At 38.2% G+C, this 17,091-nt stretch overlaps 1 protein-coding gene across 7 annotated transcripts in view; it reads right to left on the reverse strand.

Annotated features, from left to right (window-relative positions):
- The window catches only part of ERGIC2 (ERGIC and golgi 2), a 62,034-nt gene that overhangs the window by 33,005 nt on the left and 11,938 nt on the right, over window positions 1-17,091 (reverse strand). For 2 of the 7 annotated variants that reach the window (XM_037735529.1, XM_017520376.2), the window contains exons 1-2: window positions 5,953-6,055; window positions 982-1,051 (exon numbers count right to left, since the gene is read on the reverse strand). The gene's annotated coding sequence lies outside the window, so the exon portion shown is untranslated. Of the gene's footprint in view, window positions 1-981; window positions 1,052-5,952; window positions 6,073-12,892; window positions 12,989-17,091 lie in introns of those variants that run through there. The other 5 variants (XM_017520377.2, XM_037735527.1, XM_017520378.1 and 2 more) reach the window with 4 other exon arrangements.

Here is a 17,091-nt window from a genome sequence, read left to right on the forward strand (position 1 = left end):
CAGCTCACCGCAACCTCTGCCTCCCTGGCTCAAGTGATCCTCCTCACCTCAGCCTCCCGAGTAGCTGGTACTATAAGCATGCGCCTCCATCTCCAGCTAATTTTTGTATTTTTTCTAAAGAAGGAGTTTCACCATGTTGCCCAGGCTGGTCTCAAACTCCTAGGCTGAAGCCTTCCACCCACCTCAGCTTCCCAAAAAAACTGCTGAGATTACAGTCATGAGCCACTATGCCTGGCCTGAAAATCTTTTATTAAAAAATAAAATAAAATTTAATGACAGAATAAAATAGTCATGATTCAGTAAGAAAAGACTAGATGGTCACATAGATCCTCATTTTATAGGCAACAGGAAAAAATATACAAGAAACAAAACTGAGCATCTATATACAAAAATGTTAAAAATTCTCATGAGAGAATTTTAATTGCCTTTACATATAACTTCAGATTTCCCAAATTATCTATTTTTATACTCAAACGTTATTTAAAAATTGGCTGCTTGCTAGTCCCTTTTTATCAGTATGTCATCTATATCTAAAATTATAAAGCCCATCAAATAACTGAATTTTTAGATATTTATGTAATTTTTATAACAGATTTATAAATAATACTATAGGTAATACTATAAAGAATTCCTAGTAATCAAAGCTTTATTAATAAAATCAACACATAATAGCAGAATAAATCATATAGTTGCAAAAGTCACTATAAGAGAAATAATGTCTCTGGAAGAAAGCAGACAGACTTTGAATCTGAGATCTAATGGGTAGGATTAACATAAAAGAATAGGCAAGAGAAAGAACATTCATAAAGAAAAATAAGGGCCAGAGAATCAAAAATTGGCAGTAAACATGAATACTGTCTAAAAGAAAGAAGCTCTGACCAGGAGAGCTACTTATCAATCCAGCAGGGAGCTTCTACTCTAAAGTAGAATTGAAAGCATTAACATGTTGATTTCTTTTGCCATTAAAAACATGCAACTAACCTTCCCTTGCTGGTTCCATGCTCACAAAGCAGACTTCGAATTATGATTTTTTTCTCATGCACTTAGTTTTCTAAAGGAAAAACAGATGAGGTAGACAAAACAGATGACAGTTTCTAACAGCCACGTCACTTATAAAACTGGTATTCCCATTGATAAATTAAGCTTCTGAATGTTTGTTAGGTATATGTCGTGCCTGCTAAGTTTGTTCAGTTCTGATAATCAAATTTATTTTCCGTACCTTTTTAGTGATAACTGCACAAAAACTTACCCTTCTTCAATCTTTCAATTTCTACTTATTCTCTGTGATTTGAGTAAAATATTAAATATCTTTATGTCTTTTCTCCTTAAAACTGAACTCTCCCTTAAACTCAAGTCCAACTCCAACTACACATCTCTGGCAGCATACCTACAGCCAACTTAAAAGAATGAGTTGTCCTCGGGGCCGGGCGCGGTGGTTCACGCCTGTAATCCCAGCACTTTGGGAGGCCAAGGCGGGTGGATCACGAGGTCAAGAGATCGAGACCATCCTGGTCAACATGGTGAAACCCTGTCTCTACTAAAAATACAAAAAATCAGCTGGGCATGGTGGTGCCTGCCTGTAATCCCAGCTACTCAGGAGGCTGAGGCAGGAGAATTGCCTGAACCCAGGAGGTGGAGGTTGTGGTGAGCCAAGATAGCGCCATTGCACTCCAGCCTGGGCAACAAGAGTGAAACTCCGTCTCAAAAAAAAAAAAGAGTTGTCCTCATTCATCTACTGTGACTACCTCCTCACCCAACTCTCACCTCTCAACTAAATTTGCGCTGAGCAAGGTCAATTTCCTTAGTACTAAATGGACAGACACTCCTCAGTCCTTATCTAATTGCACCTCTGAGAAAGTACACTGTTTATCATTTCGTTTTCTTCTTGAAACATCATCTTAAGTGATATCACATTTCCAATTTTCATCCTACCTGGAAGACCCTCTTTGGATTATTTTGCAGATTCATCTTTCTCTCAAATTCTGCACTAGGTCCCCTCTCAACCTCTACACTTTCCCCAAATGATTGCCCATTCCTTCAATTTCAGTCTCATGTTGATTTCTCCCAAATTTTGATTCTCAGCCCAAATCTCTCTACAGATATATATAATCCTTTGCCTTCTGTTACATTTTCATTTGGACATTCCAAACAGAATTCAGACTCAACAAGTCCAAAAATGAATACTTCACCCTGTCAAAATTGTGCCTCCTGTATCTCCTATCTTAGTTAATGATAACACCATAAGCCAAACTACACAAGCCAGAAACACGGGCTATATCCTTAGACTTAAGATATTTCTAAATTTCCCTTAAATCTGCCTGTCCTCTCTTCTTCAGACTCTCTGAGAAATTCCTTATGTCCAAGTACATTCCTAGTCCCAATTGCCACTACATTGCTTCAACAACCTCTAGTCTTCAACCTTCCAATTCTCTCTCTATACTATAATAAAGAACAAATTATCCTTTTAATACATAAATCTGATTATATAATATTTCTCTTCTAATCTTTGTATAACTTCCCTTCCCACTACACTTAAGAGCTTGGACACTATCCTAACATGTTTTGCAAAGCTCTTCAAAAATCAGGTCCTGCTAACCTCTCTTCAAACTCAATCCCTCACAGTCTGCGTTCCGATCATACTAAATCACTTTCAAGACCTAAAATATGCTATTATCTCTGCCTGAAATGTTCTTTCTTCCCCCACCCCATCTCTTCATTTGACTAACTCCTACTTACTCTTCAAGGCCCAGTCTACTCATCTCTACCTTGAGACGGGGACAAAAAAGCTTTCCATGGCCCTCAACATCTATCTGCGTCTAGAACACTGTACCTTTATGACACTATTTCTAATTGCTTCTTTCATTTTCTGTTTTCTCCAGTGGACTGTTAGAACAGGAACCATGTCTAACTTGATCTCTGTATCTCCAATGCTTAGCAAACAGGTATTCAATATTCATTAAGAAAAGGAAGGAAATTTCTCCAGAAGCACCATAATAGCGCATCTTTCAAATCATAACAGTATGTCATACTTAAGTAAGCAAATACGTAAAAATATAAGATCCACAGAAGGATTTTTCTTTTTTCCACTATCCCAGGACCTAGAACAATGGCCATCACAAAGTGAGTATAGCACTGTTAAACAAATGAATAAAATAGTGAATTATATTTCTAAAACTTTCAATAACATTATATTTGTATAATTACCTTTCTAAATGCTTTTAATTTATGTATAGGCATAAAGATATTGCAAGCAGTTAGTTTTGCAAATCTCCTAATACATACAACCTATTCAGCACTCCTCCCTTGAAAGTCTGGCTGGAATGTATTAGGTGGCTCCCTACCCATCTCTAGCTTCCTCCATCCCCTTTTTTCATGAGATATCACTCTAGAATGGAGCCTCTTGCCACTCTGCTACTCCACCGGTCCCATTCCTGAAAGCTCGGCACTAACCTATCTGCAAGAAATAAATTCCATTTTGAATATTTGCCACCCTAGTGTATAAGTTACTGTTTGGCATAAACAAGGTATCCAATAACTTTTAGCTTTTCTATAAGAAATTACTCTATCTGTTCTCTTTACAAAACCTGACTTTCTATTGGTGGCAAATCCACTGTCTGGCATAAACAAGGTATCCAATAACCTCTAGTTTTCCTAAAAGGAATTGTCCTATCTGTACTCTTTATAAAACCTGACTTTCTATTGGTGGCAGTTCCGTTCTAACCCTTAGTTCATTTCTGAGACTCCCAAGTTAGAGAAGTATCATGTTTTACCATATTTCTCAACCATCTCTCATGTTTTGTGCTATGTATTACTAGAAGCTCTTTAGATATTAATTCATTTAATCCTATAAATGACTCTGTGAAGCAGATCCTATTTTTAATCCCACTTTTAAATGAGGAAATGAGGGACAGAACTGTCAAGTGATTTTCCCAGGCCACACAGAAGGTGGTAGAACTTGAAACTATGCTCCAAACCACAGTACACACTGACTCTCACTTCTGCACTTGTTTTCATATTCCACTAACGTCTGGATATATTCATAATTTCCTTAAAGACATCAGCACCTAGATCATTCAATATGCTTCTCTTCTTCCCCATTCCATCATCATCCTTTGGAATTTACCCTCCTATGGCATTCATACTATAGCATTCATTCACAAAGAAAACCCTTCTACAGACTATATGGAACAGTAGAAAGGAAGAATTTATGCTTTAGTCATTAAAAGAGGATAATAATTTAAGAAAACAAGGAACTGGATGGTGATGGGGAGTTTAAGAAAACATTAACCACACCAATCAAGAATATGTAATCACTCTGGGGTCAGAAAGATATTATTTTAAACAGTGTCTTCTTCAGTCTACATTTTGACTAAGTAACACGGCAACATTTGTAACTACAGACGTTAGAAAAGGAAAATAAAAAATAACAAGAGCTAACATACATTGAGTGTTTACTGTGTGTCAGGTATTGTTCTAAATGCTTTGCATGTTTTAACACATTCAATCCTCACAACCTTCCTATGAGTTAGGTATTATTGTTATTTCATTTTGCCAATGAGGGAACTAAGGCACAGAGAGGTTAAATAATTTGTCCACCATGACATTAACAGGGAAAATTATAATAAATATTTGGAAACTGTTAAATAGTATTTTTAGCAGGCATTGACTGCCTAAAAGTAACTTCCAGTAAAGAAAAAAAATCGCCATTTCTTTCACTTACACCACCAATCCCCAAAGAAAAGAAATTTGAAGGATTTTTTTTTTTTTTTTTTTTTGGTCTGTTGTTGTTCCAGACTATGCCTGATTTCTTTTGAGAGACCTTTCCAACCTGATATATTTTTACGATTTGTACCAGGAAGCCATTATCACATGCAACTGGATACTAAAGTTCACTATCATAAAAAACAAAACAAAACAAAACCTCCTCTCCCTATCTATCCCTCTATTGCCAATCCCCACCCCCAAATATAGAATCTTTTTCCCTCATGTCTTCCAGTAGAACTGGCATAATTACAACAACTTAAAGATATCAACAAACAAATTAGGTAAATAAGCATAAGTTTTTCTTTTTCAGTGAACAAGCCAGGCTCGTTCTTTATAATTGCTGTATACTAAAGTACAATGTATCAGGCTAGGCAATTAACTGAAATACTGAATGACAACTTCAAATGAATAAATCCTGTTTTTAACTGTAACTTTCACTGCTTCTGAAAACCAGTCTGGCAACATTTTAACAGCTATTATGTCACTTTAAGACTCGGGGGCACTAAATCCTAAATATAAGTTACTCAAACGTGTTTTCTCAGACAACGACCTGTAAACTCTATGTACTACCGATAAGCAAGGCTATTCTCCACCACGAGTTGACAAGTTGCCTTCGGAGGGATTCCTGCGCCGAAGAAAAGTAGTGACAGTCGGACCTGTCTCTCCTAGCGTCTAGCCCTGCCCTTCTTTCTGATTTTCCGGAGCACCGTGCGAAACTTCTTCCAGGCGAGGCCAAGACCTCGTTCTTTCTTAAAAAAGAGAAAGAGGGCAACGTACTGCCAAGAATGTGGTATTTGTTTGACTGAGGTAGGGAGCTTGACACCGGGAGGACTGACACTCGAACGATTGGGATCCTACTCGCCTGCGACTAGAAAAGCCACCGGGGCACCGGGCACTGTGAGAAGCAAAGGGTCAGAATCAGGGGCTACCGAGGAAGCTCCTGAACTCCTTGGAGCTGCACCCGGACCAGGCAAAGGGGAGCTCCCAGTAGCATCGTTTCCTAGGGTCCTGCCAGTAACGCCCCCGGGGGAAGTGGAGAGGCTTCTCCGTCCGACCCGGTCTCCAGACACTAATGAAGACAAGGAGCCAAGCCCATGACAAGCTCCCAGTGTCCTCAACTGCATTTACGCCCTGAGCAGCCATGGAACAACCTAGGGAACAGCACCCAGCGGGGTTTCAGTATTTTACCTTAGGTTACGATCCCAGCCTACCGCCATCTTTCACAGAAGCCCGGGTCGCCGGGACTCCCGCGTACCCGGAAATATCGCGAGAATAAAAGCGACTATCACGGCTGAAAACGTCAGAAGAGAGACAATGTAGAGTTCTCGCGATATTTCCTTTGCTTACGAAGTCTTAGGGAGTGAAGAGGCGTGGTTAAGGTAAAAGCCGCGTGCCTCCACGGAGATAAGGCTGCAACTTACCAAAGGTGTAATCGTGCTGCTAGTCTGGTTCTGTATCTCCAGGAAGGAGATACAGAAGGGCGACTGACACTTGGAGACCGCAGAAGGAATCTCAGCTCCTCACACTGCATTTCATTACTAATAACTCTATTAGTAATGAAGGGCGTAGAAATTACCCCTGACAACCCTAATGCATATCACCCCTGCAATTGTTTTGTGCCCTTTCAGTTTTTGTGTCCTCATTTTCCCGTGACAAGAACATTTAAACTTCCTTTTCCGCCATAAGTAACGCTTTTTATTATTTGATCCGCGTTTTTATTGTCTTCCAGGTTTTACTCTCTCCTAAGAAAGCACTTCTGTCTTCCTCATCTCCCTAAGCCAACACCTACTTTGCCTTCAAATACTTCTTGAGAAAGAAAATTAATGCCTCATGTTTTCCTATCACTTCATAGAACAGGAGTTTATAGAGGGGACTTTGGGAAGAAAAGTTAAATTTGAACTGCTGGAGAGTAAACTTATTCCAGGTTCTTTTTCACCTATCTGTTACCAGATTTTATAATCAAACGTTGAGATTTGAGTTTTCTTATTCATTGACCTAAAATTCCAGATCAGCAACTTACTAGCATATGACCTTGGCCACATTATTTCATCTCTGCATCTCTATTTGCTCATCTGTAAAATGAGCATATCTCAGAGTTGTTATGAGGATTAAGTAAATTAATATACATCTAAAATGCTTTTTTATATTTGCCAAAAAGGCATTAGCAACTCTTCCTTCTTTGGAGTGTGGGCTCCTGGTTGGATGGGGGCTAGCTGTTGTTCACTTAGTTACACCTGATCCTTGGTCTCCAGGATAACCTACTTTCAGTTTAACAACTATCCCATGAGAGCTGGATTTCCCGGTGTAGCAGAACTGATTAATTTGATCCTGCTTATTTATAAAGCAATTCACCATTTTTTAATCTACCCACTGAAGACAAAACTTAATTTCCCCTGAAGATTGAAACCTGATTAACTTTAAAAAGAGATGGATACTTAATCTTGTGTTATCAGTGGCATTACATCTGAAAAATAATTTGCTTTAAAAAGTCCATTATGTATTACCTGCAGAAGATAGGTTTTAGACTGAGACTAATAACTGTTCCATAACAACCTGTATTTAGTAAAGATGATGAAAAGGTATTTCCATGCCATTTTTTTTTCTTTCTCTAGTTTGAGTAAAAGTTTCAGCAAGTAAGCAGGGAATATTGAGATAAATTAATAAATGAATAATTTTTACTGTAGAATGCCCACAAGCACTTCAAAGTCAGTACATGCCAAATGGATCCTTTTGTCTTTTTTAGGAGGGGGACAGAGTCTCACTCAGTTGCCCAGGCTGGAGTGCAGTGGTGTGACCTTGGCTCACTGCAACCTTCACCTCCACCTCCTGGGTTCAAGGAGGTGCCTCAGCCTCCCAAGTAGCTGAGACTGCAGGCAACTGCCACCATGCCAGACTAATTTTTGTATTTTTAGTAGAGGGAGGGTTTCACCATGTTGGCCAGGCTGATCATAAACTCCTGACCTCAAATAATCCACCCACCTCAGCCTCCCAACATGCTAGGATTATAGGAGTGAGCCATAGCACCCGGCCTTAAAAGTCTTAAATCAGTTTTTCACATGACAAGTTCAGACGTTATAATCAGCTGATGGATAAATACTTTTAGTCTATCCACAGTCTATGCCATCCGATATCTCTGTTTCAACAAAGCAATCATTTCTATCTATAAAGCATTGTGTGTGCAATAGTTTAATATAATTAATAGGCTGAAATGAACCACAGAGTGGGACTCTGTCCACTCCCTCCCCCCCAAAAAAAGACAAAAAGATCCATTTGGGATGTACTGACTTTGAGGTGCTTGTGGGCATTCAACAGATCTGTCAACTGAACTTGCAGCCTGGTCACTCTTGTAGCAAATATTCATTGAGCACCTTTAATATGACAAGTGATGTGCTAAGTACCAAAAAGAAGGGAAAGATTCACAAAAGACAAAGTAAAAATGGTACAAAACAGATTAACATTAGAATTAGAGAATCCTTGCAAATCTCATCTTTTATTTTCCTTGGTGTTCTTATCCAGAAGTATAACTTAATGAAAGTGGAAGCTTTAAATCAATATTCACGCAGAGGGTTTTTAGTAATTACTAGGACATTTATAATAATATCTCATTGTAGCATTTGCAAACGAAAGGAAAGGTTGACAGAAAAAGAGAGAAGAAGTTGGGCAGGGGATTGAGAGAAAGGGAAGGGGAAGGGAGGTTGGTTGAAAGAGAAAGATGGAGGGCATTGAGAAAGCAAGAGGGATTGAGAGAGAGAAGGGGGATGAGAATTTGAAAGTATAAGTGATTCGGGAGAGGGAGAAAAGAAAGGGGGAGAGGGAGAAAGGAAAGGGGAAGAGGGAGGTTGTTGACTGAACTGAAAAAAAAAAGTAGAGGGATTGAGAAAGAAAAAAAGATTAACAGAGGTGAAAAAAGAGAGACAGATTGAGAAGTTGAAAGAGTGTAAGAAGCCCAGAGGAATGGGGTTAGAAAGGGGGAATGTAAAAGGGAACAGGCAGTGGGGAAGAGGAGGAAAAGAGGTTGAAGGAAAGGAAGAGAGATAGAAAGAGACTAAAAGAGAAAGAGTGAGAAAAGACAGGTTCTTTTTTCTAATACCATTACAGAGATATCTTGTGCTCATACTTGCCTTCCAACTTTTAAATGAAGATTCATTAGAAAAAGATTAACCAGTTTCAGTGAAGCCTCAGTTACCTCCAGCCTTAAATACAAACAGAAATATTTGGAAGACAAACCATTTTGTCCGAGAGTTAAGGATTCCTAATTTAAGTATATCAGCTTTTTTACTTTAATTCTGAAGAGCAAAATTTTCATAATGTGGATGTACTGAACCTAACATCTTGATGTATTATTGTAATTACAATTATTAGACTGAATCACATAAAGTAGCTAATTTCCAAGATGTTTTTATCTACAGAAATGGCAGCTTCATAATTCAAACTTTTATAATCTACTCACAATATTGAGTTCTATAGGAAGGAAGCCCTGCATATTATGCTTTTTGAAGTTGTTTGAATATATATATGTAATTTTTCTATTTCCCTATGAATTGCTGTCTCATTTGATTATACATGTGCTTACCTAAAGCTGAATCATACACCATTTTGGAATGCTGCATTCTTGGAAACCAAATAAAAAATTTTGGTGGAATGTGTAAAATAAGAAAAAAAATGTTGCCTGAGGCTCCTACTCATTCTATATTGCAGATTTCTGTGATAGAATTTGACATCTATTCTTCTGGCTCAGTGACCTTCCCTAGTTCCTCCCTGATTCTTGGCTACAGCCTACAGAGGTAAGGCGATTGAGATAAGCTGAGCTTCAGATAAATTAAATACCTTATAAACAGATTAAATATCCTAAAATTTTATCTAAAATTTTTAAGGTCAATTGATATGCCTGAGACATAATCTCTTAAATGTCCACTCCTCATCACAATTGTGAAACTGACAGGGACCATTTCTATCTATTTGTGCTCAGAGAAGTTTCCAGCCTGTATCCCTGTGAGTAAAGTTAAGAATTATATGGGTTGAATAATATTGCCCTTCTTATCATATTTTTTCTATTTGCCAAAGTAGAAAAAAAGTAGTACCAGTGTATATAATACCATTCAAAATATATGACATACATGTGGTATGCAAGATATGAGTTGAACAATTCAAATTGTAAGTTCCCAGGAGGCATGAAACAACATTAACTTTTGTGACCAATGTTTAATATTGAATGTACAAACACACCAACACCAACCTCTGCAATGACAATGACGGGTGGAAGTAACACTGAATATTTTGGCACTGACAAGACACTCATTTTTCAGGTGTACTATTATCTTTTTTATTTTCTTTCTTTTCTTTTTCTTTCTTTTTTTTTTTTTTTCTTTGAGATGGAGTCTCACTCTGTCACCCAGGTTGGAGTGCAGTGGCATGATCTCCACTTACTGCAGCCTCCACCTCCTGGGTTCAAGCAGTTCTCCTGCCTGAGCCTCCTGAGTAGCTGGGATTACAGGCACATGTCACCACACCCAGTTAATTTTTGTATTTTTAGTAGAGATGGGATTTCACCATGTTGGCCACACTGGTCTTGAACTCCTGACTTCATGATCCACCCACCTCAGCCTCCCAAAGCACTGGGATTACAGGTGTGAGCCAGCATGTCTTGCCTCTTCCCATTTCTAATCACAATTATACCATGCTGCTCTTTCAGTGATCACACTTCTCCTCCAATGACAGATGTGATCCAATCACTGCAGGCAGAAATTCTTGTGAAGATGGTGCAGTGGGATGTCAGTGACTGCTGCCTCAGCTCACAATGTTGACAGGCTTGTACTTTTCAGGTTGGGCACACTGCAGCGGTCTTCCAGAATCTCCCTGCAACCAACAAAAAGAGAAGTTCTCCCAAATACCTGATTCCTGGCTGACACAAACCCCAGCTGCCCATGATGGTCAGGCAGGGCACAGGTTCTTTTCTTATCTCTCTGATTTCTGCCCACAACCTAACAGAAAACTATGGCCACTCAGGTAATTGGTTAGTGTGACAGATCTCTTGAAAGGATTAAATCTATACCTTCAAGGAGAGACTGAAAGATAAGGTTTAGGTTAGTATAAATTCACTTAATGCTGACTATAGACTCTGCATGAAGAAACTTTCAAGCATCTATATAAATGCCCAGATGATGGTTTTCAGTTACATGAAACTTCTTTATGTTTTCAATGCTACCAGCAGTATGTGCACTAAGTCACCTAATTCAGCTATGCAGCTGAATCATAAGATATGATCTGCTGGGTGAGATGGCTCATGCCTGTAATCCCAGCACTTTGGGAGGCCCAGGTGGGCAAATCACGAGGTCAGGAGCTCCAGACCAGTCTGGCCAACATAGTGAAACGCTGTCTCTACTAAAAATACAAAAAAGTAGCCGGGTATGGTGATGCGTGCCTGTAATCGCAGCTATTTGGGAGGCTGAGGCAGGAGAATCATGTTAACCTTTAAGTTGGAGGTTGCAGTTAGCCAAGATCGTGCCACTGCGCTCCAGCCCGGGCGAGAATGCAAGTGCGAGACTCCATCTCAGAAAAAGAAGAAAAAAAGAGAGAAAGGTGGGGGAGGAGAGGGAGAAAGAGGGAGAAAGAAAGAGAAAGAGAAAGAGAGACAGAGAAAGAGAGGAGGGAGAAAGAGGGAGAAAGAGAGAGAAAGAGAAAGAGAGACAGAGAAAGAGAGAGACAGAGAAAGACAGAGAAAGAAAATAAATAATCATGTTTGTAGGTCAAAAAATATTGAATATCAGCAATTTCACATAGTTCATTCAAGTAATGAATAATTTCTTTTGAGAACTGAGTTCATTTCAACTATCAAATTAGTAATCACAGTTCAATTGTTTTTAAAGTAACATAGAAATGTATTTATTCTTCTTGCCTTTCTTTTTAAAACTAACATGCGTCTTTTCTTCTTTATGGATCAGTAAACGCCTGTTTGTGAGACATGCTGAAAAGAAAATTCCCAGATTCATCAATGCAATCCTTGAATTACCATGCAGGAAGATGATCCTGCAGCTCTTCTGAATATATTGGTGTTTGGAGTATACATACCATGGTGGCTTTGGCAAGAGGTACTAATGAGCAGAGATACCTTTGCCTGCTGTACCATTTTAGAAAATTCATCCTCTAGCACAAAAGAATAAAAACACATATAAACCTAGGCAGATGCTTTTAAAGGCTAACACAGAGATTTCCCTATATATAGATAGATTCTCAGGGTAAATCCCACTATTTTTCTCTCTGGGCACTAGCACAATGTTGTTAGGTGATTTATAAAGACCTAATATTATTCCACTTTAGCTTATACAACAGAAACACCAAAACTATTTTGTAAGCATTCTTTTTATCTTCACTACAATTCTAGGAAGAGAGAAAAATAATATCACTTCATAGAAGGAAAAATAAAAAGTTTAGACCCAAATCAGTTGTTGATGAAGCGATCAATACAATTCCTTTTTAAATGTTAAGCCTATAATTGATACCCTTGGTTTCACTGTGCTCTCATTCTTTTGACTTTGCTGAATAAACATTATGTTTAGAGGCTGACAATGGAAACTACATTCCGATTCACTCTAGTCTATTGGATATTTGTAATTTGTTAACTCAGTTGTACAATACAGTAGAAGTGAAGCCAAACTCATGGGTTGATCTTTACATGGGCTAGTTATTTTTGCATAATCTTTTCTACCCATTTACCATTCATACCAATCCATCATTTCAGAAAAATGCCTCACGTGGTTAGAAATTGGCTCATATCTTCAAGTTTGTGTTTCACTGCTATAAAAACAATTGTGTATGGGTGTCTGAGTTTGCATATGTTTACAGTACAATTGGAGAGTAATTACATAGAAATGAGACTTACAAATATTAGGTAATAAAATCACTAGATATTCTTGAATACAAGTTTTTATAAGTATCAATAAACTGGTATTCATGACTATAATAACCTAAAACCAAGGAAGTCACCTTTAGATCCATTATTTTAAAAGAATTTTCACACCATTATTCATATTAAAAATAGAGAAAAACTGAAAATGAATAAGAAGAGTACACTTAGATGTTACACGTTTGTTTGGATTTTAATGTTGGAGGAGGTGGTGCATATACTCACTATGAGGTTCAGTTGTTCCCCATCCAGCAGTCATACATGTAAGGTAAATTTGTTTTATCATCTTTCTCTGGCACCAGATTGGTGACGAAAACTCTCCTAATTAAAAAGGATGTTAAAGAGAAAGGTAAATATCATTTAATCTACAGGATTGACATTAATATTGTCTATGTTGCTTGCTCTTCAGTGACAGCTCTGGAAATATTTGCTTTGACCTAACAGTAACCCCCATTCTTTTTGAGGCAAAGTCTCACTCTGTCATCCGGGTAGAGTGCAGTGATGCAATCGTAGCTCACTGCCACCTCTAACTCCTGGGCTCATGTGCTCCTGCCTCCTAAGCCCCTTAACTAGCTAGTATAATATACTGGCATGCACCATCTAATGTGGCTATTATTATTATTATTATTATTATTATTATTATTGTAGATGGTATCTTGCTATTTTGCCTAAGCTGGTCTTAAACTCCGGGCCTCAAATGATCCTTTTGCTTCATCCTCCCAATGTGCTGAGATTACAGGTGTGTGCCATGCACTTGGCCAACATTACTCTTAAATGCTGCAATTAATTAAGTCTTCCAGAAAATGCTATCTGTTACTCAAAAGGGATCAGCCCAATTTATATGTTACCAGTTTGCTCCAAGTATTACCATATCCTCCCAGGACAATAGGAACATATGCGCTACACTCAGATGTGTGGCTCTTGGTTTCTCACTCATAATCATTTTTTAAAAATACATCTGCCCTTTGTCCATATGCCTCTAGGACATCACCTTGTTGAATCTGAAGTGACTTCCTTCTTCAACTTCATCATGTGAGGAAAGGGGAAGAATCACATTTGTAGTACTTTAAATTTTTCAAGTACACACACACACACGTACATTTGTTTTCCATGCTGTTTTGATTCAGACTTTTACATACTTTAATACTTCAGCCTATCTACCATCCTGGCTCATTTATTTCAATAATTTGTTCTTTATTTTTACTGCTCTTAATGTTATGAACTCCTTGAAACTTGTCTGTTCTTTTACTACTTACCTTCCTATGCACATCTAAATCTTAGGCTATGCTGCCTTACAGATAATCATTACTCTATCATTTCACTTTCTGTCAAATTTTCTTGAGCTACACCATTTTCCCTCTGCCAACATATTGTTTTTTAATGAGTTGGCTCCTTCCTTCCTTTGTTCCTTCCTTCCTTCTTCTTTCTTTCCTTCTTTCCTCCTCCCCTCCTTTCTTTTCTTTCTTTCTCTCTCTCCTCTCTCTCTTCTTTTCTTTTTTCTTTTCTTTCTTTCAACACATTCTCACTCTCTCCCAGGCTGGAGTGCAGTGGCGCAATCTCGGCCCATTGCAACCTCCACCTCCCGGGTTCAAGAGATTTTCCTGCCTCAGCCTCCCAAGTAGCTGGAATTACAGGCACCCACCATTATGCGCAGCTAATTGTATTTTTAATAGAGACAGTGTTTCACCATGTTGCACAGGCTGGTCTCAAACTCCTGACCTCAGGGGATCCGATCCAACCACCTTGGCCTCTCAAAGTGCTGGGATTACTGGTGTGAGCCACCATGTCCAGCCTACCAACTGCTTTTCTTATTCTGATTTTTTTCATTTATTAGATTATGATCACATCAACTCATATCATTCAGTTGATGAATGTATCACAATTTATTAAATCCCACTAATGAACATTTAGACTATTATCTCTGTTTTTCTTATAAGCTGCATCAAGCATTCCAGATAATAAAGCTGTACAGTTGTGCCATTATTCCTGGAAAGTAGAATTGTTGGACTATGAGACATATACTTTAAAAAATAGCAACTATTGCTACATTGCCTGATTTTTGAAAAGACAAAAAAAGGATGTATCAAGTTACACTCCACCCAGCTATGTTTATAATTTAGAACTATGTCAAGAATCTTTAAAATATTCATACCCTAAATCCAGCAATTCTACTTCTAGGAAGTTTTTTTTTTTTTTTTTTTTTTTGAGACGGAGTTTCGCTCTTGTTACCCAGGCTGGAGTGCAATGGCGCGATCTCGGCTCACCGCAACCTCCGCCCCCTGGGTTCAGGCAATTCTCCTGCCTCAGCCTCCTGAGTAGCTGGGATTACAGACACGCGCCACCATGCCCAGCTAATTTTTTGTAGCTTTAGTAGAGACGGGGTTTCACCGTGTTGACCAGGATGGTCTCGATCTCTTGACCTCGTGATCCACCCGCCTCGGCCTCCCAAAGTGCTGGGATTACAGGCGTGAGCCACCGCGCCCGGCTTAGGAAGTTTATTTTAAGGCAATCCTAGACCTGGGAAAAATATATATTCAAGGATAGTCAATCCAGCATCATTAAAAAATTTTTTTAAAGGAAACAATCCATTTTTTGGACAGGCTACCATGTATTCATTAAAATTATATTCTAAAAGTCTTTAATATTATGAAGCAATGCTGAAAATCATAAATGAAAATGTACAATAAAATAAAACTTACAATAGGTATATTATTACAACTACTTAAACAGAATAGTACAGGAAACACATGAAAGAAGTATGCCCAAATATTCATATAAAGGTAATGATGCTGGAAATTATAGGTAGGAAATGTCTTGTCTTTAATGGGGAAAAAAAGTCATCTCTCACTCTTCCCAGTGAAAAGAAATGAATAGGTACAGATATAGATGTTACTCAATCCTTAGAGGGAAGAGAAAAAATTCTTCTGTTAGCATTGATACCAGGTGGTGTTAAGTAGGAAGCAAAGTCCTAGGAGAACAGGAAGAAGGATCAAGATAAGAAGGTAAGGAAAGAAGGGCTGAAAAGAAGGGGGAATGTCTGTAATGACGATTGTGGATACTGGGAGGCAGAACCATGCAGGTATACACCCAAGAATTGCAGAATGGTACTGAAATTGAAAACCACAAGATTTTAAGGGCATTAAATGTCACCACTGGTCTTTATCTAAAAAGGTGCTTCTCAACCTTAGCTACACATTATAATTTCCAGGAGAAATTTTTAAAATACCAATGCTAGGTTCAGGAAGGACCAGATATAAGGTCAACACAAAGAAGTCAATCACATTTCATGTAGAACCCAAACAAAATGCCATTTAAAATTACAGTGAAGACAATGTAATACTTAGGTATACACTTAGCAGAACATGTAATATAAGATCTGTGTGCTGAAAATTGCAAGATTCTGGTGACAGAAATCAAAGAAGACCTAAATAAGCAGAGAGACATATTGTACTCATGGATTAGAAGACTCAACATAGTAAATATGTGAATTCTCCCTGAATTGAGCTATAGCTTTAATGCAATTCCCATTAAAATCACAGCCAGTGTTGTTGTAGACACAGCATACTTACTTTAAAATTTATATGAGAAAGCACAGGCCTTAGCATATCTAAAACAATCTTCACCAAGAATAAATTGGGAGAAATCACTTTTTCCATATAAAGCCTACAATGTAGCTACAATAATATGTAGTAGTATGTGAAAGGATAGACACATAGCTCAACAGAAAAAAGATTCCAGAAATAAACCCACACAAATATGCTCACTTCATTTATGGCAAAGACACAAAAGCAATTCAACAGATGGTGTTGGAGCAGTTAGAGATCCCTTAGACCACAAAAAAGAAAAGGAGAGAGAAAAAAAGAAACCTCAATCTAAACCTTGCATATTATACAAAAATTAACTGAAAAGGGATCATGAAGTTAAATGTAAAGTGCAAGTCTAAGGCTACAGAACATTTAGGAAGAGCAAAGGTAAAATCTGGGGTTAGACAAAGAATGCTTAAACTTGACATCAAAAGGAGAAACTATTTTTTTAATGGAGCAATTGGAATTCATGTAAATTAAAATTTTTGCCTTGTGAAAAACCCTGTTAAGAGGATAAAGAGACAAGCTAAGACTGGGAGAAATATTTGCAAACCACATATTTGACAAAGGATTAGTGGCAGAATATATAAAGAATCCTCAAACTCCACACAGTAAGAAAACAATTCAATTAGAAAATAGGCTAAAGAGATGAAGAGGCTTATCACTGAAGAGGTGAAAAAATGGTAAGTAAGGGCCGGGCGCGGTGGCTCAAGCCTGTAATCACAGCACTTTGGGAGGCCGAGGCGGGTGGATCACGAGGTCAAGAGATCGAGACCATCCTGGTCAACATGGTGAAACCCTGTCTCTACTAAAAATACAAAAAATTAGCTGGGCATGGTG

This window comes from Cebus imitator, unplaced genomic scaffold (assembly GCF_001604975.1).
Source record: "Cebus imitator isolate Cc_AM_T3 unplaced genomic scaffold, Cebus_imitator-1.0 Scaffold827, whole genome shotgun sequence".
NCBI classification, from domain to species: Eukaryota; Metazoa; Chordata; class Mammalia; order Primates; family Cebidae; genus Cebus; species Cebus imitator.